The sequence below is a fragment of the Marmota monax genome, unplaced genomic scaffold (assembly GCF_021218885.2).
Source record: "Marmota monax isolate L192 unplaced genomic scaffold, Marmota_monax_Labrador192_F-V1.1 WCK01_AAM20220418_F8-fsc00026, whole genome shotgun sequence".
NCBI classification, from domain to species: Eukaryota; Metazoa; Chordata; class Mammalia; order Rodentia; family Sciuridae; genus Marmota; species Marmota monax.
Window position 1 is genome coordinate 7368869 of NW_026693108.1, and position 27507 is coordinate 7396375.

The following is a 27507-nucleotide window of genomic DNA, read 5'->3' on the forward strand; positions in this document are numbered from 1 at the left end:
GCCTTCACTAATTTATATAGTCAATAAAAAAAAAACAACATTTGCCAACAGTGAGGTTTTTCACAAAAATAATCTTTACGTGTCACACATGCCAGCCTGGTGAGACAGGTTACAAACATTTGTGGCTTCAGTTCTCCACTATCATCATTTCAATACATGTAGAAAACCCCTTCATAAAGCATTGAGTATGAATTCTACAAAATTCAATATACTTTACAGCTAAATATTTTTCTAGGTTTGATTAAAATATTTATCCTGGGGCCAAATAACATTTTCAAAGATGACTCCTGATTTATTTTAAAAAAAAGTCTCATACAGGTGTTACTGAATCAATTTTCACCTGAATGATGACACATTTTTTGCCTGGGAAGAGTAATTATTTAAAACTTGGGGGACATAAGTATCGTAGGAAAGGGCAGGAGACTCTCTGTTTATGCATTGTGGTTGGGATGGCTTAATCAGAATCTTAAAACTATTCAAAACATTAAATCTCCCCCAGCTGTTTAGATCTAATTAAACTGGAAACACAGTGCAAGGTGAACTAAACAAAACCACAACCATGACACCCACAAGAACAAAGCCAAGTCCTCCTGAGCTGTCCAAGATATAAAGTAGGATGCACAGCATGCCTGACCCATTGTGCCCAGGGCTGCCATCTCCCGTGAAGACTGAACCCAAACATCTCTACATTGTGTTCCCTACATCTGCATAAGTCGTATTCCAGTCTCCACAAAATGCTTCTCTTTTAATCTCTTCTGATAATGGAAGCATTCTCTCTTCAAAATCAGCCATTCATTAATTTTATTTCAAGGTGTTAACACTCTTTTTTCCCCTCAAGTATTCAGATGTCTTTTTTTTTTTTGAGGTTTAACTTCATCTTTAAAACATCCACACAACAGAAAATGTTAAGTGTCTCTTGTAAGATATAGAATGATTACTAAGCTGCTCTCTGCTTCCAAAATTCTTGGAAAAGTTACAAAGAAAGGCAAGAAAAAGAATTAAACTTTATAGGGAGTCCAATATTTTCCCTCCACTGTGCCACTGCTAGTACTTAATTTTCCTTAGTTTATTTAATTTACTTGCCTTATTGAAACCTTTAGAGTGGAGCAGTTTTTCTGGGAACATTTCACTTGTGGAGAAATAGCAGGATCAAGATGGTGAGTTAATTATAAGCGGATTTGATGATTGTGGGCTGACATTGCTGACCCAAGGGGCTCCTTGGACTCCTCCCACAGTATCCTGCAGGCCAAGGGAGTGTTTTGTATTCTTTCATGACAAATTCAGACAGGTGTGGCCATGGGACACAGATGAGAAGCTCAGAAAAGCAAAGTCCTTATCCTCACCTGCCCCAGAGACAGAAACCCTTGCAGGCAGCATGGGAACACCTGGGAAGGATGCCAGTCCAGGAAGCAGGCGGAGACAGGAGTGAGGAAGAGTCCAGGAAGCAGGCTCTATTATGGTTTCCAAGTGAGAGGCAGGTTAGGGCCAGGAGAACCCCTGAGGAGAGGAGCGGCTGGCTTGGATCATCTCCATGGGCTCTAAACTATGCAGAGGTCTCTGGTGGCCCAGCTCCTGGACTGGCCCTGCTTAGGCAGACTTTGCTGGCCTAGGTGCACAGGTCACACCCAGGAGGTCTGGCTCAGTTGAGTTTGCAAATCAAAAACATTTCCCTGCCTGGGCCCCTTTGTTGCCTATTAGGAATTGTCCTGCAAGGGATGTCAGTTTCTCCCCTACCCAGAGAGGGTTTGTAAGATGTCAGAACACCACAATACACAGGAAATTTAATTAAAATGTTTAATGCAGGAAGACATTCACGTGGCCAGTCTTTCCCTGCAAAATGATCATTTATTATTTTTCAAGATAAAATTGAAGTTGTAGAGTTGATATTTACTTGTGTAAGTTACCTGTATCTTGTGACATTTATCTGTTCTTAAAATAATAGTGCAACCCAAATAAATATAGGTGATATAAAAATCAACTGTGAACAATTGTTTGCAAGGATAATGGTTATATAAGACTGCATGTGATACTGTCACATACTTTGACCAAAGACTCCTTTACTCTTTCTCAAAATCTAAACAGAAATTCTTGTTGTGTTTCTCCTAGTCTATAATATCTCACAAATAGCACATTATAATCAGTGTAGCTTACAGCTACATGGATGAACAAGAATTACTGTTTGGCTTGTGACAAACATTGTAGTCATCAAAAAATAACTCACCTGTCCCTACACCTATTTCCTCCCTGTGAAAACATAGCAAAGCAGGATGCTGCTACTGTCTTTATATACAGTCAATCCCTGTTGTTCACCTGGTCACTCCTCAAAATTAGAAACTGTGTAAATGTCAATAATAGCTCTTTCAAATAAAATACTCAGTTCAAGAAGAAAAGAAAAACTAAGTCCCCTGGAAAGTACTTTCTATATTCTTTTCAGCAATGGGGTGGCACTGGCACTGTTAAATGTCTCTATACAGAGAGGGAGAGAGGAGAAAAGGAGAGTGTAGAGAATACATGTGAGAAGGGAAAGCCATTAATGACAAACAGAACATACACTGACAAGGTTAAGAGTGTCCTCAACCATGAGACGCCCTTTCTCCATGTTTCCCAGCAGTTTCTGGTTCCAAACATAGTCCAATTTGCCTTAGTAGGAATTCCTTTCTCAAGCAGATGAACAGACGAGGTGTTGAGACAGGCAGGTCGTTTGGGGCCAAGGGAAGGCATTGCTGGGTGAGATGCGGAGATGGAGGTGATGAAGTGGAAAGGCACCCAGAGCAGAGGTGGAATCCCACTGGGATCTGGGAAGCAAAAAAGAAAGTAAGGCTCAGAATAGCACCTCAGCCTGTGGTCAGGGGATGAGGACCACCTACCTTCAGGGGGCCTCGCTTATGGGGGAAGTGGGCCCTGGTCAGGGAAAGGGGCACTGATGGAGGAAAGCACACACAGGGGTTGATCTGACACCAACAAATTCTAATACCCTCTCACAAATCTTTCTCCTCAACGGTTTGTAAATCCTCAAGTAGTCTAAAGTACCTGTGATGATAACATCGCTATCTTTTGGAGAGTCATAAATATCTATAGGGTGCAGTTACAATAATAAGGTCAGAAAATAATTTTCCAACCTATTTCTGGGATTCAATAAATTTGCAAATAACTTGGTTCAGTAAAATGAAGAAAAAATATTTCTTGTAAGGTTTGTCAGACAATTTTATAGGATACCGTTCATAATAAGTGCCCACCCTTTTCTTAAAATAGAACATTAGTTAGTTACTTTGTGTCAGACACTTAAAGTACCACCTTTTGAAGTTTGCATTGTGCTAGAGTTCATCTGAAGACAATGCACATCATTAAATAAATTGTGTCGTGGAATAAAAATCTAATGCATTGAAGAAAGATAAAAGGAGGTAGAGGTGCTGGAGTAAGGAGAAACAAGTGGTTTTGGAGAGGATTTTGGATGTTCTTATCACAAGGAAGTGAGCAAGGTAGGATTTGTTGGATAACAACACACTGTCACCCATAAAGGTTTAAAATGACTCTCTGTCAATAAAACAATAAAAATAAAGGTAAAAGCAAAAGGTAGGCTGGCCAAGTGTTGTTTGATTAGTGAAAGGAAGGATACCAGGGCTGAGATCATCCTGCTATTTAGAGGAAAGGTATTTCTGGAGAGGACACAGGACAGGAGAATCCGGTGGCAGCAATGACAGAAAAGAGGTCAGTATAGGGGCAGCAGAGTGAGATGAGAGTGCTTAGCAGATGCTCTCAGAGGAGACCGAGTTGGGGTGGGCAGAGAGAGCGTGGGTGGTGAGGACTTGGGCTTTTACTGAGTCAAATGAAAAGCGACATTCAGGCTAAAAATCATTTCAACTCAAGCCAAGGGTATCACTGAAATTTGATGAAAAAATGTTCTGAATACAATTTTAATTTAGAACAATATGAACCTCCTGATGGTTGACTTGAATATAAGGTGGAAAGGAAGGTGTCACACTGCTATCTATGGAGAGGACACAGAAGCAGAGAATAGGCTGATGATTTCCAAGGGCTGGATCTGCTGTACCACATAGTACATATAGTTAACAATACGGCAGTGTGAACCTTAAATATGTTAAGAGGTCTGATCTCATTTGAAGTGTTCTTACCACCAACACACACACATGCACACACACACACAGGAACAAAAGGAAAAAATTAAATATTTATTTTTTGTTGCAGTTGGACACAATACCTTTATTTTATTTATTTATTTATATGTGATGCTGAGGATTGAACCCAGGGCCTCGCACTTGCTGGGTGAGTGCTCTACCACCGAGCCCCAACCCCAGCCCAAAAGGAAAATTTTTGAGATGATCAATCTGCTTATTACCTTGATTGTGGTGATGGTATATGCAGATGTCCAAATCCATCAAAATAAATACATTAAATATATGCAATGTTTTGTATATCAGTTATACTCAAAAAAGCTTAAAAATAAAAAGAATTGGATTATCACCAACCAAGTGTTACCTGCTGTCACCTGGGGCCCAACAGTATTTGAGCAGGGAGTTTCGAACTTTGGGTTCTGCGCTGTTGGAGGTTTCTGTTAGATATCCAAGAAGAGAGGTAAAGTACAAAGACAGGGAAGTTCTGTGATTTGAAAGCTTTCAGACAGGAATCCAAAGTCAAGGTGAGTTAACGCAGAGTGGGGATAGACACCAAGTTCTGGGGCGTGAGCTCAGTGGCATTCCTGTGTGGAGGGAACGATAGGAAGATGAGCTACCAGGAGACAGAGCTGGCAATCAGGAGAGAGCAAAGTTGGCCAAAATGGCACCATGTAACCCAAATGAAGAACAGGTGCAGAGCAGCTGCCAACGCTCTAAGCAAGGTAAAGACTTCGAATCTGCTTTGGGACTTTTGGAAGGGACTCATTAACTCATTTTTAAAAGATTGAAAATACTTCTTAAGAAAATTTAAAAAAAACAAGACACCCTTCATTAGCATAGTTACAAAAGTCCAAAATAAAAAATGAAATCTAATTCTGAATTAATAATAAGCATATACTATTAACACTTGGGACTTAGCCTAGGAATTAAAGAAAAAAGTTTTTTGAATGTTTAGTATTGTTCTAATATTCCCATATGACCTCATACAGCTATAGATATGGCATCTATGGAAGAATCTGAAAAGGCATTTATGCACTTTCTCACTGAGCAAAGGGAAAGGACAGGGAATGTCCTACTAAAACATGTAAGATCTGTGACAAAATGAGAGTCAACAGCATTCTGAAATTTTAGGGACTTTTTCTTTAATACTAGGAAGAACTAAAAGCTCCTCATTATTTTCATTATTCCTATTTAATATTTGAAATTTCTAATCAACCAAGTGACAGTAAAAACCGTTATGTTAGATGTCCTTGTTGTAAAAGATTACATAGATACATTATTACTTGCAGATTTTATCAGTATAATTTTAAAATAGAAAACTGAAAAAGGTACATAGAAATATTATTAGAATATTCATGTGAATTAAGTAATGTTCTGTATTCAGGGTCTCTAGAGGAAAAGAACCAGAAATTGGATTGTCCCACAATGGCTGCCTGCAGATTAGAGAGGTGGAGGAACCACTACCTGCTCAGTCCAAGAAGCTGGAGCCTCAGAACAAGAAGGGTTATTGATGGCCACTCCTGTCTGGTAACAAGGCATGGAAATTCTCTGGAGAGCCACTGGTCTGAGTTTCCTTTGATAGAGTGAGGGAGTTGGAGTCATGTGTTCTCAGGTGATCACAGCTGCAATAAAAGAATCTGCTGAAGAACAATTAAGTTTGCATCTACTGCTTGTTCTTCCAACCTTTGTCCCATCAAAACCTTCAACTTATTGGACTGTGCTGTCCACACTTAGGGTGGCTCTCCATTCACTTCAGTTTGCTGTCCCACATACCAGTTATTCCAAGAAACATCCTCTTAGAGACGCTCAGAAGGCATGTCTTAATCCAATCAAGTCAACAATTCACATTAACTATTATATGTGCTCATATAGAAGTTAAATTTTTCCAATCATTAACATGATATGAAGCAGAATCCAATAATAAATTACATTTGAAAATATACCTATATTAGTGAAAATCAAAAATATTAATGAATTTATAAAATAATAACCATTATTTATATATTCAAAATAAGAGCCATCAGCGCAAACTAAATTGAAAGATGGAAACAATCAATGGAGAGGTATAAGATATCCTTAAATATAAAAGTTATCATCAAAAACAATGATTATAGCTGGGTGTAGTAGCACATACCTGTATTCTCAGCAGCTCAGGAGACTGAGGCAGGAAGAATTCATGTTCAAAGCCAGCTTCAGCAACAGCTTGGCATTGAGCAACTCAGTGAGACCCTGACTCTAAATAAAAAACAAAATAGGGCTAAGGATGTGGCTCAGGGGTAGACTGCCCCTGAGTTCAAACCAAGTACCAAAAAAAAAAAAAAGATTATCAAGTTTTATAAACTGCAAACAAAAATATCTTCAGATTTGAGAGAGAGAGAGAGAGAGAGAGAGAGATGTTTTTACTATGCCTGTGGAAAAATAATAACAATTTTTTGAATGACTAATAGAGAATGATAATCAATCAAGACACTTTTCAATAAAAGTAATTACAAAGAAATTCTACTTTCCAAACGTGCGCATATATTATCATTTGAATGATTTAATTCAAAAACTCAGTCTCGCTTGCCAAGTAGAAATCTCAATGTTCTTCCATCTAGAGTTCACCAGTCCCCAAATCCTGCCATTTCAGATGTCTCATTGCTGCTTAAATCTATCTGCTTCTCTTCTTCACTATTCTTAATGATTAGGTGAACGTATTTTCAACCTGCATGAATTATAACTACTACCTTTAAAGCTCTTCCCTGCCCCCAGATCCTCCAAATCCTCCAATAAACCCTGTCTCATCCCTCACTATAACTGCTCTCCATAGGATATTGAGAGTCAACACTAAAAATGCAAATTGTCAAATACCTGCTTTAAAAAAAACGTACCTCTGCTGCTTTCCATTTCCTTCAGAATAATCCTCTTGCTTTCTATTTATATTAACCTAGGTTATCTTTCACATCTCATGTTTTCCTACTTCCCACCTACATCTCCCACATTAAAAAGCCATAATAGGAATGTGTGCCCCATGTTCCTGGCTATTCTGCTGTCTTCAATTACCCTCCAGTAACACACTGACATCCACAGCCAGTGCAATGCTGGTTGCTTAAACTCACTGCTATTACTGGTTCCTATAGATCCATATTTTAGAAATGCATTTCCTTCCTTATTGCACTGTAAGCATTTTGAAGGCTGAAATTATCTCATTGGCCACTTGTTCCATTTGTACAGTGTCTCAGTTAACAAATATTTATTGAAAAATTGAGTAGTATTAAGATAGTTTATAAATCCTTAGTAGTACGGCTTAAATCCAGAAATAGAGAAAATCATGACTCAGTAACTTTTCGTTTATGGTAAAAGAACCATTCCAAATCAGACAGAAATGACAAATCATTATGTATATGTCACTTGGCCAATAGAAAAGCTATTGCAATGTAATGATGATAAAATCCCATTTCTAATCAGAAGCCCAGAGTAAATTAATGGTTTATTGTCAGATAAAAGAATATATAACTATTTGTTGTTACACAAGGTCTATACCTTGTTTGAGATTAGCAACAATAGAAGAATTCAAAAAGAAAAAGGAAAGTTCATATATTAAATTAGGCAAAATATAAAACATTCAATATAGCATGGATATATAAAAATTAAACTATTCATGATAAATTTTAAGAATATATTTGATTTATATAGATAATTCAAATCAGTTTTGTAGCAATTTGCAGTATACTTTCAGATATTTGTTGATATTTGAAAATTATCATGATATGAATAGGCAAAATGCAAAAGAGAATTTTTAGAATTATTCTAAAGTTGGTAAGTAATATATTTTATTCATTTGAAAAAGAAAAAAATATGAAATATCACTCTATTCTATTGGTATCTTGGATATGTCAGATAGTTCATGAGGAAGGGCCAGGATTGGGATGCAAAGTTTAGAATTTTCAGCATCTAAAGAGATCACAAGTTCAAAGGAAGTTACCAAGAGAGGTGGAATCCAGAGGCTGAATTCTATGTCCAATGAGGTCAGAGCAAGGAGAGACAGAGGTAGGGTGGCCTGTCAAGCAGGAGACAAAGAAGTGAAAAGAGCATCCTAGAGGACAAATACAATACCTGCCACATAGCTGGACTTCCCACACCCAAGACAGAAGGGGGACTTCAGACCAAGACTAAGACTGACCTTGGACCTGAGGAGAAGGATGTTTCAGTGAGTCACCTGGGAAATGGAATCAACCCCCTTGTTTGATATGAAATAAACAACAGTGTCTTATATGAACATGATTTAAATAATCTTGAATAAATTAATAACAAAAACATCCAGCTTTGTCTTAAAAATTATTACAGCATGAACACATGGAATTTGGCAAAGAAATGTTAAAAAAAAGTTTAAAGACTGAGAAATACAGTAACATTTTCCATGACATTAGAAAGTTAAGTAAGAACAGCTTTATCATCCTTTGAAGGAATCCCAGGAGACAGACATTCATGGAGTTCCTCACATTATCTGGTAAAACAGGCCGTTTCCTCACCTAGTGAGTGATATATGTGGATTATGTCGGGGGAGTGGTGGCTTTTAACTTATACTTTTGCTCTTGAATTGTCAGAGAACTAAAGTAACTCTTTATTTAAAAGTGCAGGCTCTGTCATTTTTATGTTGGTGGACACATGTTCTCCCCACTCAAACTCTCTGGTGACAGTGGACATTATCAGAGGTGCATGGTTACATCACAAGCAGGAATGCAGTATGTTGTGGACACAGCCATTCTAGTTGGTTAGTGCAGATGTGCTCCCTGCAAGGTGTACCCTAGATTGCAGACAGCCTCTTCGTCAGCTCCTGGAACTGGAGATGTGTATATAGCGTCCCTTGAATATCCAAGTTGGTCATATGCAAAAAGGAAGAAGAACAGGATCGCAGGTGAAAGAGCAGGGAGTGCAGCAGAAGAAGAGGTAGACTAAGGGTCAGGGGAAGCACAGGCCAAAGAGGGAGTGAAACAACCAACCAGGTTTCCAGTGCTGGCTCAGTCCTTCCTTAAGTCAAATTCGAATCCACCTCCTGGACTTGAAGCTTTGTGATAACACATCTGTACCCTTATGAGAGACCCTTGTGCTACTGAAATTCACACAAGCTGGGTGATTACTTTATGCTCAAATTATTACAGCTAATATGTTAAGTTTCATCTTTATTTTCTGGAGTCATGAGAACATAATCTTGGAAAAGGAGAAAGGTATACTTAGAGGCTTCATCTTCCAGTGAGGAAAAAGCTAGTTTTAAAGACTCAAAAACTTTTTATTCAAATATTCTTCCTAATGATTTGGATCCCAAACAAGCAGTCTGCAGCCAGTATCAACATTTCCAAGTGTAGAGATAGGAGCAAATATCCAATCACAAATAAACATGTGTGAATGTGTTTATTTCAAATCACAGATTCCTCCTAAGGATATTCTATCTCTAATGCACAGAAAAAATATAATGGTGTAGAAGAGCTTTGAATAGTGTATTTTAACCTCTTGCTTATAGTTCTATATAGTACTATTTTCTGATGTAATTTTTTGAGTTCTGATTGGTCTAACAAAATTATTCATAAATCAAAAACAATTCCACATTACTCAGAAGCTTCTTCACACAGTAAAAACAATTTTAAAGAACTCTTAAGCTATGGAATAGTCAGGACCCAGTCTCCTGTACCTCTGGCTCACAGAGGTTAACTTGACCACCCCTGATCATATAGGTAACTTCAAATAGTCTCACTGAAGTCCGGAAAATCAGAATACTTTCAACCAACAAAATCATTAAAGTCCTGAAATCATTGTGATACAATTTCACCCAATGAAATTAGAACCACTAAATAACTGCATGATGAATCAAGGAGTTTTTGTTAGCACAGGGTGTCTTTCTCGTATTTTTAATTATTGTTTTCTAATTGATGAATCGTGACGATCTGTATTAATTCTCATGCATAGTTGATTCATGTAGTACAATCTCAAGCTATTATGGTATTAAATTGCTTTAGTTTTGTTGTTGTTGTTGTTGTTGTTTTCATAAAAAATAAATGGAACACACATTGGAGCCATTTGAGAAAGCAATAATGACACAGAACTCCGGTATCTCCTTTGAGAACTTCATTGTTCCTGTTGGCTTCTAGTCTTTTCTGATGTTTGCATTTTCATACAGCTGATATTAACTTCCAGGTGAGATTATTCTTACAGTTATTTTCTATGAGAACATAAAACTCTGTAGTAGAACTTAGATTACCATTTGTAATGAAACGGTAAAAAATAATTATTAGTGCAGAAATGGATACTTAAAGAGCAAATAAGACTTTACACTAATTTTATGTTTAAGTTCATTTTTATTGTGTACTATTATATGTCCGTCTAAGAGAATCAGTAAACAATTTCTCACAGGCCAAACTGGATGCCTGCTTTTGTAAATAAAGTGTTATTGGGATACTGTCATGTTCATTGCTTTCATGTTATCTATGGATGATTTTGCAATAAAATAGCAGAGTTTAGTAGCTGCAGTGATGATGGGGTGGCCCATAGAGGTGGAAGTGTGTATTATTTATCCCAAGAAATGAAAAGCTGTCAATCTCTGCTTTACAGGGTTTCAAAGAAATATAATGTTTGATTACTGTATCTGAAAGTTACACTCTACTTGAACGGGAAAATATGCATATCAAATAAATAACCAAGAACTTGCTAGAGCTTATCCAATAAGCTTCCAAGCCACAGTCTTTTCACTTGGATAACCCAACTCACATTCCACTTTAAGTATGTTTAGTGATTTAGGGAAACTGATTATTTTGGATAAACCAAGGTGAATGAAGAAAGTAACATTTCAATATTTGAACTGAAAACAAAGGACATATTTTATTATATTTATTTAGATAGCTTTGAAATTGACATTTAATAAAATATTGATTTATACACTGGTTTTTGATTTAAAGACTAAAGTTTATGTTGTATCTGGGATTCCTTTAATGAATTTTTTAAAAAGGGCATTCATTCATCTCTAGTTGAGAGTATATGCATGAGTATAAAATATAAATAGTTCTATGCCCAAATATGTTTTTATGGCTTGATAAATGGCATCCAGGAAAGAAAATAAAGCCCTGGGAAAAAATTAACAGAAGGTGATGGATTTTCCTAAGGCAGGGGTTTTGAAGACTGATGTGTTTAATTGAGTGACTGGGTGAACCTCTTGAAACATGTAGAGAATTAATACTCTTGATGAAGAAGTACATTTAAAAAGCACATTAATGTGGTAGTGGAAAAACATAAGATACGGAACTGAAATATTAGTCAAGCCATCTATATTTCCCTTTTCTACATCAGCAATTGTATGTGTGCAATCGTTGTGAACAGTCTTTGCCAGAAAAAAAAATTTTTTTTTCATATACTGGATTCTTCCTGTGTTGATGTGACAGTCTATAGGTCATAAATGGGCAAAACAATACTGAAGATTGATTCTCTTAAATGTATTACATATTAAATAAGAGTGTCTAAAATATATGGGCAGTCTTACAAATCACCTATTCTAAACATCATATTGTATTTGAGAGAATTCAGATTCAGCAAAAATAATTGAGTAAATTATTTACAGACATATTTTTCCAAGCTAAAATAAAACTTATTTTTCCCCCTAAATCATATTGTATGTTGCCTAAAGTCTGTAAACTGGTGACGATCACAGTATAAACAAGGTAAATAACTGAAGCAGGATATTAGAAGCAGTTATTAGATTAGGTCTGGAAGGTATTTTTGCTAGACAAACTCACATAGGAAGTCACTGGCTTTATCAAGGGAAGAATACTCCCAGCGCTAATTCTGGTTATACCATGTAAATTCTCTGTTTAACAGGGAGAGAATAACTCCAAAGTTTTTGACTTAATTAATCTTTTTCTGAGGCCCTTCACTATAGAACTAAAAATTTAAATAATGAGCAGACACATAGTATTAAGTATCTTTCCACACTCAGAGGATGATTAATCATAATGGCTAAAGCCACAAGCACTATGTTGAATACTAATCTGGTGACAGAGTTTGGAAATCAGTCAGTATGGAGCACACATCTAGGTGCTTTCTGTCCTTTGGACAGAGTAATAGGAGGAAGGAAAGATAAACCTGTTAACAATTGATGCTCTTTCTACCTCACACAAACTCCTTAGAGTTTGTAAGTTAAGTAAGTAAGTTTCTTGTAACTTTTGTACCTTAAGCTTAGGCTGGATGTTGATCTCATTGACTTGATGCCCTGCTCTGAATTTTGAGATGTCTGATGCAGATCATATTCAAACTAAGTGAAGAAAGGAAGCAACAAATAGCAAAATACCTGAGGGGCTATTTTCACTTGTGTTTGTGTCCTGCATTCCTGCAGCCAGTGGACTTCTAGAAGAACCAAATCGAGTCTTGGAGTTACAAGCTGCTTTGAGGCAGTTTTGATTTACAGAACAAACACTCCCTAGATTGCTTGGTATCACATGGATTCACAGGGCTGCTGTAAATAAACTCAAAGGGCAAGCGGATAAAAGGTTGAAAGATAACGTTATTAAACATTTTACCAATAGATCACCAAGGAAGGGAAACAGGCTTCCAGAGGAAAAAGTTGGAAAAACAAGAAGATCCTTCAAACCCGTTCCTATTATTCCAATGGATTAACCATGCCCCATTGATAATGGGAGGGAAAAAAAGTTCTCTGGAGTCTTATTTATAAATCCTTCTTTTTTTTTAGGTTTGGCATTTAGAAACAGGGAAGCATATCAAGGCTGGCATCAACCTCCCTGAACACTAATAAACTTCTTCCTTCCATGTGGATCAATGTGGTCATAACACCATTCTCTAAGTCTCTCAGGTGGCTTCCTTCACCTGGAAAAAGTGCCATCCGATTGCTGTGTGAAAAGATCATTTTTTCCATTAACTGGCTGCTATTGTCCACTTCCCACTCCTTATAGGACACCTGAACATGGACACCTTTCTTATCTTGCAAAGTTCATAGTGATTGTTACCAATAAATGGGTTCTTAAAAATTTATGAGCCTAAGGGAATGTTTTTGAAGTAAAGATACCTGCCCAATATTATCAAATGGACATCCTTTTGCGTGTTTACCAAAGTTCAGATCAGGTCTTGAATGTGAAGAAACTTCCCTAATCAGTGAAAATGTTAATTCAAAATGATCAGAGAAAATAGTACCAGGAATCCACCATGGGCGGGCAACGGTTCCTGTTTCAGATGAAACCAGATAAACTCATAGTTCTCAAGGCATCCCCAAAATGGGGAGAGAAGTCCTACTCAAAGGTGAGAAATAATTGGCTCTTTACTGACACAATGCTGATCCTGTTAGGAGACAGCTCTGAATGGAGAAGTGTGAGGTTAAGAGAATAATTCTATAAAATGGACACACTGTGTTGGCCCCCACACTCTTTATTTTCCATGAATCAATCCACCAGCAGCCCTGCCTGGCCTACATAGGCAGGATATTTCACATTTCTCACAAACTGTCTATTATCTGCAGGAGGAGAAAGACAGTCCCAAAATAATATTGATAAGAAGAACTCAAATTACCCTCAAGGGAAAGACTTTTGTGAGCCTTTTCATAGAACAGATCCTAAAACTCTGGGAGACAAGGAGTATTCCTCCTAACCATATAATCTATAAGAATTTGTGGCTAAAAATCCAATTAGACCTGGTCAGCATGGGCCAAGGTGACCAAGAGTTGTCATGACAGTGGGGACTTCAAAACCTCATGTCATCCTGCTATCAGTCAAAAGTCAAGATGTGGATCTGTGTGGGACTCTCTGGAAACTTCTCTGGGATCCCCAATAAAACTGGAGTGCAACAGAGGTCCAATGGTTCCCTCTTCTCTGGGAGGAACTGAAACCAGGATTAAAGACACGAAGATAGATCCAGAGAACAGAGGCCAATTTGGGTTCCGGAAGCTGGAGAATCCCCTGAGGGATCAAGGAGCCCGTCCTCCATCCTTATCAAGATAACGTGGCCCAGCCCCAATCTGTTGCTAAGACAACCTGTCCCTAGGGATTGTCTCTCCCTACAGGGAGTCATAAAAGTTGTTAACCCACCATGGCCCCCTTCCTTCCAGGGTCACTTCACCTTGGCCTCTCCTGCCCATCTGCTTCTCACCTTTTGGTCATCCCACCAGAGCATCTCCTGGGCCTAGTCACATAAGCCCTCACTCTGTGGGATACCAGGATACCAGGTATGGCCCCTTCTCCCTCCGGGAAGAAGTCTATGTGACCCCCTTTTGAGTAAACCCTTCTTTATATGCATGCCTGGACACTCTTCTCTAATGTAAGACTTCCACATGTGGGGGAGCAGGACCCGTCACCAATAGCCAGCGGTATCAGAACGACTCTCTTAAGAGTATCCCCTTTCTCTTTGCCTTTCAATAAACTCATTCCTATTACTCTGAACGACATGTCTGAAATCTTTCTGACTTGATCACAAGAATTGAGGTTTGAACTGGCGTCCTTGTGCTGCCTCAGTTTCTCTGAAGTCCCCGGCTCTCTTACAGTCCCACTGATAAATGCTAAAAGCATAACTGAAAGTATAAAAAAATTCCCGAGCAACTCAACTGCACCCCAGAACAATTCTCAGGAATATTTAAGGGAATTTTAAATGTCTAGTCCTTAACATATTAAGTCTCACTTCAATCAAACATTGTCATATTGATAAAGCAGCAGAAAACCATGACTTACAAAGAGGAAAATATTCAATCAACCAAAACTAACCCAGAAATGACACCTTTTAAAAGTGCCACACAAGGACATTAAGAAAGCTATTATCCTTATGTTTACATGCTCTAAGAAAAAAGTATGGATATGGAAAATATTTTTAAAAAGTCCCCAAATGAACTTTCGGAGACAAAAACTATAATGTCTAAGATAAAGAATATACTGAATAAGATTAATAGCAGATGAACTATGGCAGAAGAGTGTAGTGAATTTAAGGACACAATCACGTGTACTATGTAAGATGAAAAGGGAAGAAAGCATACATGAATAGAACATCATTCAGTTGAGACCAGTCTAGAAAGCTAAATGCACCTATTAATGGATTTTCCAAGGACAGAATGGGAGACAGAAAAATTGAAGAAACTATGGCCTAATTTTTTAAAAATTTGACGAAAATTACAAATTAACTAATTCAAAAATGTCAACAAACACAAAAGCTCCATAATTGTGAGGAATACTGCACCAAGGTTAATCATAATCCAACTGCTGAAAACCAAGGATGAAGAGAAAGTCTTAGAAAGAACCAGAGGGAAAAGGAGCAAGGTAAGGTTGACAGCAGCTTTTTGTCAGAGAGAAGGTCAGTGAGGAGACTGTGATCTCTTTAAATTCTAGACTCCCTGAATTCAATACTTCAGAATTCCATGCACAGTGACAAATCTTTCAAAAAGCAAAGGCAAAATGGACTTTTCAGACAAATTCTCAGAGAATTTATCACCAGCAGATCTGCACTGTAAGAAATGTTGATGCAAGCCCCACAGGAAATAGAATATGATACCTGTTGGAAGTTGAATCTACCAAAGGAAAGACACCTGCACAGGTGAGTGCTTGTGTGTGTTCTGGGGGACAGGGGGCGGGGGGGGGGATTCTTTTTATTATTTAAATATCTAATTTTCTAAATAATCAGAATAGCATTGTAAAGTAAAATCTATAGCACATAAGAAAGAAATAAGTTATATCATGAAACAGCACAAATCCATCTAGAGGAGAGATGGAAATAATACTATTTTGAGTTTCTTCTAGTATGCATGAAATTGTATAATGACACTTTAAGATACTGTGATGACTTAAATATGCATACTCCAGATTCTAAAGCAACCAATAAAATAATAAAACAAACCAGCAAATAACGTTAGATCATGGACAACTAAAGAATACTCAATTTCTTAACAAGTGAAGATAAATAAAAATAAAACCACAAAAATTAAAAAAAAAACAACAAAGACTACTCATATTAGACAAGTAGCAAAATACATTTTAAAACTATGTCATGGGTTGTATTAAACACATATGATCTAAGCATCTCAAAGTTTGTCAATTATTTAAAAAAGCCAAGCTTAATCACATGTTGCCTACAAGAAATGTGCCTTAAATACAAAGACAAAAATATGCATATAGCACAAAAACAGGAAGTTTAGGGAAGTGTGCCTTCCACCCAGAGACAGAAGCCACACTGTGAGGGAATTTTGGCACAAAGAGGAATTCAGCAGTGACAGAGAGAAAGGGAGGATCCTGAGGGTTTCCCAGGGCTGTAGGAGAGACTCCAAGGAAGAGCTTGAGTGACACTGCGACCCAGGCCTGTTGAGGTAAGCACAAGGCTACTTTCCTGTCGCCAGTCCTGCTCAATACCCCTTATGCTTCCAGTACAGGAAGAAGTCCAGATCAAAATAAGATTTTGCAATTTTTTTTTTAAATACAAGTCTGAGTTTTACGTACAGATATTTAACTGCGTTGTGGTAACTACTTTTAGTTTGAACAATATTTTTCATAATACTCATTGACCTTTAGATAAATCCTTGTGTGCTTTCCCAGAGCTCAGCTCAATAAGCACTTCCGTCCTGCCTCTGCTTGGGGGAATGCTGTATATTATGTAAACACTTCTACAAAAAACGAATCAGTGCCCAGAGCTTAACTAGTTCTCCCTGGCATCTTGAAATCTCAATAATGCAAATAGACCTGATTTCCAGAAGCTCATGGTTCCCATGATTCCCATGAGGTTGTCCTGAGTCTTTCTTCTGGAAGAATGCTGGTGGCCAGTGCTGTTTCAGCATGGTAAACCTTCCATACTGTTTAGCAGGACACAGTTCTCAAGAGACAAGATGTTGACAAAGCCGTAACTGAAAAGTTTAGCACAAAAAGCAGATCCTGCCAACTGGTTAGTGGGATGAGACATTCAGCAGGGTCACAAAATGGGCTAAGCAGCTGGGGTGAAAGAGTTGGAATTGCCTTTTAAATAAGGCAGAGCTGATGTGCATACAAACACCAATATTGTGATAGGTAAATAAACAAATCAGGAGAAGCTCATTTCTTGTGACTTACACAAGATAATCTCGAATCTTACCGGTTGTTTTATGAAGACGCAAAATCAGTTAACTGCAATTCTCCTGAAAGTCACTCGCAGATGTGCTTCCTCAGGCTGTTTTACTGTTCTCCACTGAATCTCTAAGTCCTGCGTGCAGTGCAGTAGCTGTGAGCTTCCTGTGGCTGCACCTGGCTTTGTCACCAGTGTCTAGGGAAGAGAGGTCACCCCAGCACACTGCCTCTTGAATAGTGGTGTTCAGCACATACTTGAAGGAGACTTGATAATAATAAGCACTTATTTATTAAACACAGTGTTCTGGGCAATGGCTCTCATCTCCTGTGCCTGTGTTCTGACCACGCCTGTTTGAGGTTCTTGAAAACATTGGCTGTCAAGGCCATTTGTAGATCTGGTATTCAGTCCATGTAGAAACTCAAGTAAGAAGACACTGGTCCAGTCCAATATTTTAAAAATACTTTTAAAATCCTATTTTTCATTTCATAATTACAATGAAAGTAGCCATCAGCCATCTCCAAATAAGAAATATTCTATTCCCTTTCCAAGGTACTCACCAGGATGTTTTACTTTTTCTCAGAAAGCTTTTCTTGTGAAGATTAGACATTCACAAATAAGAGTCCTCAATCCCACAACATAATAACGGTGAGTGATGTATTCAAGGTTAAGACAAGCCCACAGTCTTTCTGTGACTTGGTCAAAATTTCTTGCAGTAAGTGTGTATCAAACTACATCACTTATATTAGATTTTTAAAATATGACATTTCAAAAGGCATTTAACATGGAACAGTACTGTAGAAATATTAAACCTGTTAATGATGAGAGTTTTGAAAATTGTTTTTCTATCATCTGGGGAAAGTCCACATTCGCACTGATGAACCCCTTCAATTCCATTCATGGTGTATTTCTGTCCTCCTGTGTCTCTGCTTGATCTCACAGCCTCTGTTGCTCACTGGGTCCTGGTCTAGAAGCACTTATGAGCTCCTGTCTGTTTCAGGCACTACCAGCTTATTTTGCTTCTTCTTCCCGTAGATACCATTATACCAACTCAGGCCGTTTAAATCATATGCTTGGGTGACATTATTGATTAAAATCTGGAGTTACTAAACAGTTTGTAGACTTTTTGCTTCACCTAACTTTTTATTATTTTCAAACACCTAAATTTCTATTTGTTTTGATAATACACCTTAAAAATCTTTCTCTTATGATTTTTTTTTTGTATTGCTAGGTTTCTAAATTGTTTCTAAATTCTGTCCTAATATTGTTCTGGACATCTTCTGTCATTATTACCTTTATGGCTACCTGGATTTCTGTTACAGTCTGGAATGTCCCCTAGAGACTCATGTGTGGAAGGCTTGGTCCCCAGCTGGTAACTGGGTGGTAGAAACTCCAGGAAGTGCAGCCTAAATGAAGGAAGTAGGTCACTGGGGTGTGGGTTTCAAGGGCATATCTTATCCACATTCTCTAAATTTCTCTCACTTTGATAACCAGCTGCCATGATGTGGACAGCCTTTTGCCACCACATCCTTTTGCCATGATGCTCTACCTCATCACAGGCCTGGAAGCAATGGAGCCAGCAAACCATAGACTGAAACCTCTGAAACTGTGTAAATCTTTTCTCCTCTATGTTGATTTTCTAGAGCATTTTTGTCACATCAATGGAATGCTGACTAACACATCTAATAGATGTAGTTGAGCAATTTTTTGTTTGACATTGCATTATTAATCTAGAGAGCAGACATGTTTATAAGAGGAAAACTAAACCATCACATTTAGTTTACAGTTGTATTTTTTTATTTTAAAATTTGCAGAAGGTTAACATGATTTTAATAGCCTAGTGAAATACTGTAGCCTTGTGAAGCTAATGTGAATTGTATCCAGGAGGCTATCCTTTGCTCTGTACTTTTATATGTTCATTATTTGAAGTACTTCTCTCTCAGAGGTCCCCAAATAAGTTTGCTATTTCTCTCATTCCTGCTGGGTACACATCGGCTGGGTTTCACAGATAGTCCAGTGAAACTGACTGATGAAGGGGGACAGAAAGGAGGCAGAGGGGAGAAGGAGTGATTTCCACATCCAAGGCATTCAGAACTTCTAACAAAATTGTGTAACAGTGCATATGACTCGCGTTATCCATGCAACCTGGAAACACCCTGTCTAGGGTCATGGTGAGTCTTGCCAGGTATTTCAAATTGTACTTGCAAATAGGATTCCTCATTTTTGCAGTGTGATATTGGTGTGTGATGTATAAACAAGCATCTCTTTTATCGCCTAACTTCAGAGAAGACAAATTGAAGTCAGGTAACATATTCTGAGCAATTATACAGAGATGACTCCCAGTGGTACCTCTACTCATCCTCCAGACACCACACTGCTTAGATGAAGCAGTTGCTATCTGATGAATGATTTTAACAAAGCCACAAAGAAACAGCACTGTGATGGCAAAACCAAGAAAACCATGATCTAATGCAGACCCATAAATATAGAATGTTTTCTAATTCTAAAATCATAACAGGTTATAATAGTGAGAGTTGAAAAGAAAATGCACATATAGATATTATAAATGTCAATGCAAAGGAGAAGTGTCCTAAATATGCTCACCTGATCATTTTTTCTCTCATGAAGGAATAACTTTAATCACTTAGCTTGCAACAGCTGGGAGACAAGGAAAGCAATCTTAAATGGCTCAGGGAATTTTCTCTATTATGTCAAGTACGGTGCTCCACTTAGTGAAGGGGCTTAATATATATTGATAGCCTAAAATGTTAAAATTAGATCAAGTCAAATAATCATAGGCATCAATTTAAGATGCAGACTGTACCAATGATTACTGCAGAAAGAAAAATTATAGATATCAATCATAATGTTGCACAGCCATTTGCCTATCTTAAAACTGCCACCTTTGAATATTAAAAATAATATGATTTTATACATTTTTCTTAATAATGATGCCCAATGAAAAATATAAAATTAATTAAATGTAAGTATATCGATTAGTTAAAATATTTAAATTGTCTCATTCTAAAGCCACACATTTCTAAGGAAATTAATTCACACACACAAGGCTTACATGTAAATTCTCCTGTATCCAGCACTAACCAAAACACCTTTGTATGAACAATAAACAAGTTACATCATATCAGTGTGGCACAAATATGTTTTTCATACACCAATGAACACTCAGGTTAAAGAGTAGAATTTTCCTTTTTACTAAAGAGCACACTGAGGAAAGAAAATTATTTTCTTGAGTAAATATCTATGAGACTTTTGACAAACCAATCTGTTTGCCTATTCAAAGGAACTCCCTTATTATTTTCATTCTTAAAATTCTTTGACAAAAAATTTGAGTAATTAGCTCAGTCTCAAAATTGTTAATTAATGCCAATTCTCATTCTCAGTGTTTATTAATAGGCTATTTATTCCACACCTGAGTAAATATTCTTCCTTCAGAAAGTCACAGAATAGATTACCCTGTGCCATTTATCAAGGAGAGCCATTCCTATGTGGTGAGTTCTGTCTCCACTAGGAGTAATTGAGGTTTGAGCTTCCAGAAGGTTAACTAACCTAGGAGTGACCCAACAGTTTCATCTTAGAGGGTCATTGTTCTTAAATGTCACAGTCATTAGAAGCCATTATAGCTTAACTATGCAGCTTGAACTTGTTTTTAAATCATGAAGAATTAGAAAGCAAAATAAAAAGCCTTACTTTTATCAGGGGTTGGATTACCTTAGGGGTCAATATCTTCAAGGCAAGGTGTCAGCGCCTGGGCACAATTTTGTAATCAGTTCTGAAAAAGCACTAAATTGCTTAGAAGAAAAAAAAAACATATATTCCCTTAAAAAAGAATTCCGAAAGTGCAATAGGAAAAAAAAAGAAAGAAGAAAAAAATCTTATTTCTTATGGAGTTTGTTGTTTTTCCTATTAAAGATAATATTTGCAGGTTCCAGATCACAGAAATAAAATCCTAAGGAATTAAAATAGTTCCCAATATCTGAATATATTTTTAAAAGACAATACATTTAAAGTTTTGGTCTCTTCTTCTCCTTCTCCATCTGGAGCATCCTGGCCAAAGGGCAGCAGCACATGAGAATTCTTTTCTTAGCTCAGATTATCTAATGAGAAGAATTCTGATGGAAGCAAGTACCTTACTACTGACTTTGATTTATGGATGCACCACTGAGCTTCCCTCGACTTTATTCCTTAGGACCTTTTTTTTTTTAAAACCAAATAATGAACAAACAAATTTAAATTTGGAATAACACAAAGAAGATGCTCAGTAAGCACTATTTCTTCTTCCCCTAAGGAATGAAATGGCAAAATGTATTTATGCAAGGGGTATGTGTGCTGTGGCACCTTCACAACATGCCATCCTGTGTTGTTACTTGCCCAGGGATGAACCATAGAAGAAAAATCGCTCTAAACCAGTTAACCAGGCAAGGATAATATATTCCAGACCATTCCAAGCCATGGGGGAGGATTGGACTGCGTCTGTGTGATGCCAAAGGTGGGAGATTTTCAAGGGCTGGGATAGCTTGTGGGCACATGCTAAAGGAGGTTAGGGAGGAAGCTAGTTAAGGCAATTAGTTTGTGTGGGTTTGCTAATTGGCGCTGATGGAAGTTTCCTTCCTCTCCTCCCTCAAGATGGGTGAATAAGGGGCTCTTTCTTGATAATTACATTTCATAAGGAGGCTTCAGGTCCTTGAGAAAGACATTGCTGTATTATAGAATACTTACAAATCAAAGGGGCAAAAAAAGAATTTATAATTGCAAGTTTTCTAAAATAAAGGCTTTGAGGAAAGGAAGAATAGAGTCCAATACTCATGAAGAAACCTGTGTAAAGTTACTCAACCTGAGGGCAATGTCAGAGGCATCCTGGCCTTTTGGTACCCATATATTTATATTTTGCTATGCCTTGATTTCCACTTAATCTTTATGCATGTGAAAATGATATTGACCTGGCCTATGCCAATTAGAATCAGATATGTGCATATTCCCCAAAGGCTTGAAATATGTAAATAACTGAACATTGTGAAGATGAAATTATTAGAATCCATATTTTTTTAAAAAATTGAATTTTTATTTTCTGATTTAGATATGTATGATAACAGGGTGTATTTTGACATATTATATTTACATGGAGTACAACCCCTATCAGTTTGGATCCCATCCTTGTGGTTGTACATGATGTGGCGTTACACTGGTTGTGTATTCCTATATGAACAAAGGAAGTTCATTCTACTGTCTTTCCTATTTTCATCACCCTTCTCTTTCCTTCATTCCCCTTGGGAATGAACTTCTATTTTTCTTCTCCCTACCTTTCCTTGCTGTGGGTTGGCATCCACATATCAGAGAGAACATCTGGCTTTTGGTTTTTTGGGACTGCCATATTTCACTTAGCATGATATCTTCCAGTTCCACCCATTTCTGGAAGATGGCATAATTTCATTATTCTTTATGGCTCAGTGATATTCCATTGTGCATCTATACCACATTTTCTTTATCCACCATCTGTTGAAGGGCACCTAGATTGATTCCATAGCTTGACTATTGTGAATTGAGGTGCTAACATCCACCTTTTTTTGTGAAATAATTACAAATACCTGCTCCAGTACCAAATTACAACCACAGGTAATTTATATTCCAGGTTGAACAAATATCAGGGGAAAGAAAGCTATGGGCTAGTGGCTTATATCCAAAACAAGCTTTTTTTTGTTGTTGTGTTTTTGTTTTCCACATTTACTGATTGAATAATTGCTTTTCTAGCGCAGTCTGGCTGGGCACAATTCAGGAGCCACTTGTCAAAAGAAACGAACTTTATTTTTAGAACCACACACGCCAAACAAAACAGCTCCTCAGGAAAAACCCTCAGAGCCCAACTGCCACCACCAGCTTCCCACAAGCCTCTCCACCTCCCCCACCTCTCCTGCTCTTGAGGCTGATTGGCTGGGTCGTGTGGGCGGAGCCAAAAAAGTCCCCCAATGAGCAGCTCCATGGTCTGAAAGGGCAGGGAAACAGCCCAATGAGCATCACTGCAGAGGAGCCAATCAGCTGGAAGTTGCTGGGGCCGCTGTGAGCCCATCATCAGCTGGCAGTCTGAAAGTTTGCTGGGGCCCCTTCGGCTGTGGCTCTCAACACAAATACCTGCTCCAGTACCAAATTACAACCACAGCTAATTTATATTCCAGTTTGAACAAATATCAGGGGAAAGAAAGCTATGGGCTAGTGGCTTATATCCAAAACAAGCTTTTTGTTTTGTTGTGTTTTTGTTTTCCACATTTACTGATTGAATAATTGCTTTTCTAGTGCTTGAAAATGACATTTGAATCTAAACATCAAGCTCTAAAACACCCATGGAGAAGCCCAGCGTAGTGGCGCACGCCTGTAATCTCAGTGGCTCAGGAGGCTAAGGCAGGAGAATCTGGATTTCAAATCCAGCCTCAGCAAAATTGAGGTGCTAAGCAACTCAGTGAGACCCTTTCTCTAAATAAAAATAGATCTGGGGATGTGGCTCAGTGGTTGAGTGCCCCTTAGTTCAATTCCTGGTACCCTCACCTCCAAAAAAAAAAAAAATGGAGAAGTTGTAAAAGAATAGCTCAAACACCAAAAGTTTTAATAATCCCTGAATTAATTATTTGATTTTTTTTTAAATAACAAACTCCAGGTTTAAGAAGATTTCTGTGCCTAGTGATACGATGAAGAGGTGCTGAGCTGGGAAACCCTTCCTGCCCTCCATCAGACCTTCATCTCTCTTCTCTCCACAACTGAGTATGTTCCTTTTCTGATCTCTTTAGAGAGGAATTTGCATTTATTCACCTTAAAGAAAAGGTGAGACTTTAAGGTAATGGATACTCTTATTTTCCTGAACTGATCAGTATCTAACATATCCATGAATTGAAACATCACGTTGTAACTCATTAATATAGGCAAGTATTATGTCAATTAAACATTTTCTAAAAATCATTTCATTTGTTCTCCATAGAGTCAGACTCAGTTTTCTAAAATGCTGGAGTGCCCCTTGCCCTCATTCTCTGATACATCAGCCCATCATGCCTCCAAATCCGTCCTGCAGTTTATGTCCCTAGGTCTGCACTGCATCCAAGGATTGCCTGTCTTCCAAACCCCCTTGTCCCCACTACTACAGCCTTACTTCTCGGTTGTCATCAAAACCTAAAGACAAGGGACTTTAGATTCTTCTAGACTTAGGAAGAAGACTCTTGTTTGAAACAGAAATTTCACAATCCAAACTCAGAGAGTGAAATTCAGCAAGTGCACGTGGGACCCAGGAGTCTGAATATTCCACACACCACAGACAGTCTGCGGAAGCTGCACAACCTTCCCTAAGATTTGGATTAAAAGTTGAATTCTGTGGGGCGTGGGTGACAGAACAGGGATGAATCTGGTTGCTAGTTTGATTTTTGTAGCTGTAGATATTTTACATAATTAAAAGTAACTCAGAAGGAAAGCAATCCTTACAGAAGGTCAGTTTCTGAGACCACTCGCCTGACACACTGCCTCCTTCTCACCCATGCTGTCTCTCAACTGAGCAGATGCTCTGCTTACTGTGCTCATCACATGGGACTGTGATTATTTTAAGGCTAAGTGATTATGAGCCCCAGTGAGAATCAAAGCGTAGCTTGCTCTTCCTTGTATCTCCAGCATTAGAACATGATCTGGCACATTATCATTCCTAATAAATGAAAATGATCGACTCAGGGCAAACAGTCTCCCAGGTCTTCAGAGCAAAGTAGGAATACCCTAAATCCTGATCCTTTTAGGACCTCACAGCTTAACCTAGCAACATGAAGACAAGAGTTTTGTGTTTTGTCCACTCGAACATCCCAGTGCTGAGGACAGGGACCACAGGCTCACCTTAAATTTTTGTTGATTTGGATCAATGAATGAACAAACCATGCACTCACTCAAGCCTAAGACCCCTGTATTAATGGAGCACCCTTCTCATTCACTGTGCATTCCACAATCATTTCTTGGTTTACCTTCTTATTTAAAAAGGCAGTAATTTTCTCCTGGGATTAAAAAAAAAAAAAAAAAAAAAAAAACCTTTGCCATAGCAAAGGAAACAAAAATAGCAAAGGAACAGAATGTAGAATGCTAAAGGTTGGCACCTGCACATCAGCCATCAGCCACATCCTTGGAACTGGTTTCCCTACAGGGTCCCTGCCAAGGACTGTGGTCTTAGTGACAAATGACTGCCGCAGTCTGGCTGGGCACAAATCACAAGCCACTGAAGCTGGAACAAACTTTATTTCTGAACTCCACCAGCACACTCCACACACGCTCCCCGGGAACTATCCCGAACCCCACGTGGCTAGTCCAGGAACCAGCCACCGGAAATATCTCCTCTGGAAATCCCTCCTCCTGCACTTCCCCAATGGGAACTCTCCGGGAATCCCCCCCCAAAAAAAACTCCAAAGTAGCGGCCAAGGCGGATAGTAATGCCTCGCCTGTCAACCAATACTATTGGCAAAATGCCAGGGGCCATTCCAACTCATCTGTGGCTCTCAGCAAATGACCACACAGTTATCAGATGCATTTTGTCAATAATACTAATAATAAAGAACAACTCTTCTCTGCAATTACCAGACACAGGCATAGACTTGATGAAGTCTTGATATAGCCTGCATTTGTCCAGTGAAAATGAGTCTCCTTTCATGGGTATGTGGTTTGACTAGGTTGGGTCTCCTACACTCACTTACCACATCTACCTAAAGACCTTAGAAATGACCAACTTGAGTGGGATTTATGTGAACAGGACTCAAAGTTGAAACAACTTCTGGTTAATCTAATGAATTGTTTCATTAACGAATTGCAAGTTTTATTTAGATCGTTGCCTGGGTATTCATATTTAGATCTTTATGTCCAATACCTTGTCTCTACATTCTAAGTATTATACCCAAATATTTTTCAAATGGTAGTCTACAGATTATTTGTGGAAAATTTTATGCTGCAGCAAAAGAAGAAAAATACTATTGTATCCATATCCATATCCACATCTCTATCTCTATATCCTATGTTTAACCAACAGAAAAATGTGACAATTCTACATCATGCTGCAATGGAACAAAAAATCATGTGAAAATCTAATATCCATGCCTGTTCATTGTGGGTTCCTGTTTGTTACTGGTTCTCTCTCTCTTTTGTTTTTTTATGGTTTGGATTGCGGTGTTCCCTTAAAGCTCAGGTGGGAAACAATATAAGAATGTTTAGAGGTGAAATGATTAGATCATGAGAGCATTGACATAATTAGTGGACTAATCCACATCAGGTGGTGGCTGTAGACAGGTATGCTGTGGCTGAAGAGGTGGGTCACTGGGCTGTGCCTTTGGGGTTTATATTGTGTCTCGGGGGGGCAGAGCTCTCTGCTTCCTGGTTGCCATGCCCTGAGTTATTTTCCTCCACCAGCCCCTTCTCCGTGATGTTTTGCCTCACTTTGTCTCCAGAGGTACGGAGTAGGCCACCTGTGGACTGAGACCACTCACCAGGAGCCAAAGTAAACTTCTCCTCCTCTAAATTGTTCTTGTTTCGTCTTTTGGTTACAGCAACAAAAATATGACTAACATATCCTTATCACCAGGAGATGGTGACCATGGTCGGTCACACCCTTTCCTCGAGGGTGAATTTCCAATCTCCTGACCTGATTCCATGACCCTGTCCTTTAGTGTTGTTGGACTCAGTGTGCTCAGGGTCTTGCTGGATGTTGGTATAGCTCCTCTGATAACATCAGACCTGGTTTCTCTGTTCTCTTCTTTCCATGATGACAGTCAGATGAATATTTTATACATAAATTGTGAGTTTTTTACAGCAAAAGGAAAGAGATACATGTTTTAATAGATTATTAGAGGTAGCCTGTAGATAATGCTGATGAAGAGGACAGGGCCTGGGGATGGGCTTGGAGCTCAGAGGTAAAAGCACTTGCCTAGCACATGGGAGGCACTGGGTTCTGTCCTCAGCACCACATAGAAATATATATATATATATATATATATATATATATATATATAAAGCTATACAACTAAAACATTTTTTTTAGAAGGATAGTGCATTGACTTTGAAAATAAAAACACATCAGGTCACACATCAGGTCACACTCCTCTCCCACTTCTCCACCTTGCAGGTGAACCAAGGATGAGCATGGATTTTGCCCATCAGCAGAGGACTTGTTCCATACAGTAGAAGGATGCCTGTCATCATGAAGTGACATTAAAGCGAGAAGACCCTCAGATGGAGGAATGAGCGGTCATTGCTGGGCGGGACTTGTGCTTAAAAGAAAATCTCCAGTGAGCAGGTGTGTTACATCAAATATATTGATGTCTCCTTT

General features: G+C 38.3%; 2 long non-coding RNA genes across 2 annotated transcripts; one reads left to right on the forward strand and one right to left on the reverse strand.

Moving 5' to 3' along the window:
* Positions 1–1780: 1780 nt before the first annotated feature.
* On the reverse strand, positions 1781–8296 carry LOC124099706 (uncharacterized). The gene is made up of 4 exons (XR_006854056.2): positions 8229–8296; positions 6268–6368; positions 5598–5755; positions 1781–2795 (listed from the first exon to the last, which is right to left on the reverse strand). It is a non-coding gene; the product is annotated as an uncharacterized LOC124099706 (long non-coding RNA).
* A 7106-nt stretch (positions 8297–15402) lies between these two features.
* Positions 15403–27468, forward strand: LOC124099626 (uncharacterized). Its single transcript, XR_006854022.2, has 3 exons — positions 15403–15677; positions 23833–23996; positions 27304–27468. It is a non-coding gene; the product is annotated as an uncharacterized LOC124099626 (long non-coding RNA).
* The last annotated feature ends 39 nt before the right edge of the window (positions 27469–27507 follow it).